Source organism: Mus caroli, unplaced genomic scaffold, assembly GCF_978045245.1.
Source record: "Mus caroli unplaced genomic scaffold, Mus_caroli_1 scaffold_2, whole genome shotgun sequence".
In the NCBI taxonomy this organism is placed as follows: domain Eukaryota; kingdom Metazoa; phylum Chordata; class Mammalia; order Rodentia; family Muridae; genus Mus; species Mus caroli.
Window position 1 is genome coordinate 105,925,755 of NW_028227257.1, and position 5,369 is coordinate 105,931,123.

Here is a 5,369-nt window from a genome sequence, read left to right on the forward strand (position 1 = left end):
CAGCTTGGGTTGGGACCTCACCATGGCCCCATGTGGCAGGAATGGCCATTCACAACAGGTTACTCTTCTCCACCCTTGAGTCTCCAGTTCCTTCTCTCTTCATAAATGCTCAAGATGCTTCACTTTTGTCTCTCCTATCTGACCACCATTTACTTGCATGTGATGACTCCCACTGCAGGCTGGTCACACACTGGTGGGCCCCTGGGTGGCATCCTCCATCTGTGTGTGTGAGACATGGTGGCAAGTGGGTGTCTATGGCCTGTCTGTGCTGGCATTGGAGGGCAGGTCTTGTCTGTCTTCCTCCTCCTGTGCTGTGTTGCCTAGATTTGATTTGATTTGATTTGATTTGATTTGATTTGATTTGATTTTTTATGAATCCTAGGCATAAGGCACCTTTGGCCACCAAGCCAGGCATCAAGCTAGGATGAACAAAGAACTGCCATCTCTGCCCTTGCCAGATGTGAGAATAACACCACCAACATGGTGTCTCTCTGCCCATTGCCGGGGGGGGGGGCATGGATTTTATTTTTCTTGACTGCTGAATAATATTGCACGGTGAAAATATACCACATTTCGTTATTCATTCACTATCTGATGGACACCAAGCTGTTTGCATTTCCTGGCTATTGTGGCTAGAACAACATTGTACATGGATCAACAAGTATCACTATATTAGAATATAGAGTCTTTAGGGGTATATGCCCAGGAGTGGGATAGCTGGATCATGTGGTAGATCTAGTTTAGCTTCTTTGAGAATCTCTATACTGAGTTCCATAGTGGCTGCACAAGTTTGCACTCCCATCAATCACAAATGTTCCTCTGCCTCTCACCCACAACAGCATGTTTTTTGTTTTTTTTTTTAATCTTATCTATCTAAACTGGAGTAATCTCAAAGTAGTTTTAATTTGCATCTTGCTGATGACTTGGGATGTTGAACATTAAAGAAAACGTTTTTCAGCCATTTGTATTTTACCTTTTGATAACTCTCTGCTTAGTTCCATGCCACTGTTTTTTCAAACTGAGTTGTTTTTTGATTTTAATTTTTGAGTTTGTATATTCTAGATATTCTGTCAGAGATAAAGATTTTTTCCCCCATTCTGTAAGCTGCCTCTTCACTTGAATGATGATGCCCTTCGCTGTATAGAGCATTTGTTTTATGAGGTCCTCTTTATTGATTGTTGGTCTTTTAAGTTTTTATGTATGTATATGGGTGTTTTGACTGCATGAGGGTCTGTGTACCGTGTGCATGCCTGGCGCCTAGTGCTGGCAGAGGCTAGAAGAAGGTGTTGAGTGCCCTAGAACTGAGGCTACAGATTGTTATGGGTCACCATGCGGGTGCTGGGAATGAGACCCAGGTTCTCAGGAGGGCAGTCAGTGCTCTTAACCACGGAACCATCTTTTCAGGCCTTAAACTGTTGCTCTTACTCCCTACGCCATTGATGTCCTGACAGAAAGTCTTTTTCTGTGCCAGGAAATTCAAATATTCTTTGCTTTCTCCTTTGCTAGATTTGGGTATTGGGTCTTACTGTTGAGGTCCTTGGTCCATCTGGAGTTCAGTTTTGTGAAGTGTGAGAGATAAGGACCAAGTTCTATTCTTCTTCATGTAGCTACTTGATTTGACCAGCACCATACTTGGAGATCACTAGAAACAGATGCTTTTTAGGTTAGTGCAGCACCATCAAGCACACTGATTACAGTAATGAGAATCTGAGATTAAGACATACAAAAGAATATTCACATGGCAGGGCAGACACCATAATCACAAAGGTGGTTTACCCAGGCCAAGGCTTGGACTGCATAATTTATAGTAGTAGGGAGGTTGCATTCACACACTGCCCTGGGGGTTGGGGGAGAGAGATGCACAAAAGCCCAGGGATATGGAGGAGCACACCTAAAATCTCATTATCTAAGGCTGAATTAAGGTGGTTTTGTGTTTGTTTGAGGCCAACCTGGGCTTCATTGTGCCAGCCTGGGCTATAGGGTGAGAACTTGTTTCAATAAAAAGAGAATAAAATAGGACAAAAGGTGAGAAAGTCAGAATTTTGAGGGAAAGCTTTATTGCAATTTTTAATTAAAATAATTCTATATTTCTTTAAAATATGTTTAGATAATATCTTCAAATGGTATGGCTCATGGTACATGATTCAAATGGTGCATGGACTCAAAGAAGTACCTGAGGCCCTCCCCCATTTCTCTTCAACTACCAACAGTCTCAACCGCCAATCAATGGTGGAAGACTAAATTTATTGTCAAAATGGTGGGTTATCCCTTGGTTACTTCTAGACTTTCAGATCTTTCTCAGATCTTGTTATTTTCCACTGTGGTAATAATAGAAGTTGAAATTGAGGTAGTCAATGTTACAATGTTTGGTAAACAGCTGGGTGGAGGGGTAAGAACAATTACTGACCAGAGGGAAATTTACAGTCCAAATGGATGTAGCTACATGCATTTCATTAGCACACATAATTGATAGCAATGCTAACGCATTAAAATGATTATTCTTTAATGCCCAGCTTGCATCATTAGCACACGTGTATTTCATTAACATACATAAGCAAGAACATTTATACGTGTGGTAGCAAATGAGCTTTAAAAAGTCATTTTGTAGTTAGTGGGTGTTTGCAAGGCCCATCCACTAGTGTATGTAAATGTAAATAGCTCTGTATGCTATGGTGACATCTTTAAGTAATTGGGAGTTCAGTATAGAAGTTGTGTCCAGCCTTAAGACCTATCTCAGCTGAAAGGTTATACCTTTTAATAGCTGAATAGGCTGCCCCTCAGACATACCTGAGAGCAGAGAATTTATTATATAAGGTACAATCTCATTGGGTATGCAAGGTAAATAACCTCATTAAGAATGGACTCTGAAGGAGATACAGTGCTATTCAAATAGGGCAAAAAGGGGCCAACAAGGTAGAACAAAGGCAGTTATGGAAGTCAACCACTGCTTTTATTCTGTGTTGACTAAAATAGATTATCAGGGCTGCTACTTAAAATCGAGAAGAGGCCTGGGGGAGAGTCTTTTTTTCTTTCTTTCTTCAAAACAATGGATTAGAATGTAGACTGTTGTCCATGCATTAATTGAATAATTTCAAAAAGGTAGAAAGGTTGACTCTCACAAATGTATCCTTAAAGGGCTGTAAATGAAGACATTCTCTTGAGCATGTTTCTCCAAATTGTGGTCATCCCCTAATAGATAACTTGATTACCAGTTTCATGTTTCCCATGCCTTGTCTTATGTTAGAATTTCTTTTTTTTTAATTTAATTTTAAATTGAAAGTAGAGTTATCTTCATACACTATATTCTGATCATAATTTTCCCCTTCATCTCCTCCCCATCTCTTTACCCCGCCAACTTCGTGCTTTCATTTCCTTTCTCTTAAGAAAACAACAGGCAAATAAAAAAGACAAGCAAACCAGGAAAAATGCAAAGAACAAACTAAAGAAAGAAAGAATATATGAGAAATACACACACGCACACACACATACACACACACACATACATTGAGCATAAAAATTCAAAATTGGAAACCACAATATACAAGCAAAATAACAGTAAGGTTAAAAAAATGCCCAGACACAGCAATATGAGACAAAAATTAATCTCCCAAAATACCTTTGAGTTCATTTTGTGTTAGCCATTTTCTTCTGGGCCTGGGCCTGCCCTTATATGTGGTTTGTATACCGAGTGAGACTCCCTTGGAGAAACTAAGTTTTCCTTTGTGAGTGGTTGTTAATTGAAGGTATATTTAGAATTAGGTATAGGAACTCGTGTCTACTTCCGCATCTCAGTGCTGGGACCCAATCTGGTTTGGACCTGTATAGGCCCCTTGCATGCTGCCTCGGTCTCTGAGGGTCATATGTGCACCAGTCCTGTTGTGTCAGGAAGGCACTATTTTCTCTGTATTATCCATTCCCCAAGGCTCTTAAGACCTTTCTGACTCCTCCTCTCCCATGTTCCCTGAGTCTCAAGAGAAGGGATCTGTTGAAGACTTCCCATTTCGGACTGTTCCAAGGTTTCTCACTCTTTGGACATTATCTAGTTGGAGATCTCTGTGTTAATGGCGATCTATTGCAGGAGAAAGTTTCTCTGATGATGGCTGCATGAGACACTTATCTGTGAGCATAGCAGAATGTTGTTAGAGGTCATTGCTACATGTCTTCAGAAGAACAGTATTTGGTGTCCCACTAGGTCCATAGCCTGTCTAGTCTCAGATTCTTGGCCATCTGAGTAGTGTCAGGCATGGGTTCCAACTCATTGGGTGAGACTTAAATCCAATTAAATAGTAGTTGGTTACACAGCTTTTAGATAGTGGTTGGCTACACAGCTTTTGAGACACCATCCCATCGGTGTGTCATGCAGGCATTGCATTAGGAGTAGGAGCTTGTGTCTACCTCAACATCTCAGTGTTGGGACCTGATCTGGTTTAGATCTGTGCAGCCCTCCCCCTGCCCTTCCCCCGCCCCTCCCTCTGCATGCTACCACAGTGGACTGGACACTTGGTAGCAGGGTTGATATTTATCTTTCTTCTCTGCTAGTGTGGGAAGTACCTTCTAGTACTGTGAACACTAATCATTAGGGGCAAAGGCTCTAGATAGGCACCAGCTCGATTTCACTGTGTTCATGGAGACATGTAGGCGTTGTCCTCGGCAATAGCACTTTACCATGATTGTGTGGAGAGCAGCCAGTAGCCTTGGCAATAGCCCAAGTTGTTGTTTGGGAGTTTTTATGGTTTATAATGGAATTTTAAAACAGAGACTGCTTCTTTTATTGAGGTAACAAGCAATAGTCTCACACCTATTGATATTTAAATTTATTGTCTTCTATAATATCTATAATTATTTCTACTAGCTCATCATTTAAAAGTTAAATTAGATCTGGCACATTGGCTCAGTGGGTAAAGGTATTTGCTACCAAGCCTGAGAACCTGAGTTTGATCGTTGGGACTCCTATGCTAGAAGGAGAGAACCAGTTCTTGAAAGTTGCCCTCTGACCTCCACATGTGCACAGTGGTGTGTACATGAATCCGTGTGCGCACACAAAGAAGTGTGAAAAGAAAATTAAGCTGTGTTGGAGTCTCTTGAATGAAGCATTTCTAAGTTAGAAAAGCTAGTTCAATATTGGAGGTTATTTTGTTTAGGGTTCTTTCATGTTTAGATTGTCAAAAAAACGAATGCACATAGGACACTTAGAGATCCCCTGTAGCAAGTTACATAAGAACACAGAACTTATAGCTATTAAGAAAGTAGCAGCCATGTGCTTAGTCTCAGAGGCACTTGCTCTGTGCTTCTCTGTAGCCTTTAGGCATTTCCTCTTGTTTCTACAAATCCCCCCAACAGTTCATTTTATCCCTTCATTCATACTGCCT

At 40.9% G+C, this 5,369-nt stretch overlaps 1 non-coding gene across 1 annotated transcript; it reads right to left on the reverse strand.

The window, feature by feature from the left end:
* Positions 1-369: 369 nt before the first annotated feature.
* On the reverse strand, positions 370-509 carry LOC115030488 (small nucleolar RNA SNORA48). The gene has a single exon (XR_003836083.2). It is a non-coding gene; the product is annotated as a small nucleolar RNA SNORA48 (small nucleolar RNA).
* Between the last annotated feature and the right edge of the window lie 4,860 nt (positions 510-5,369).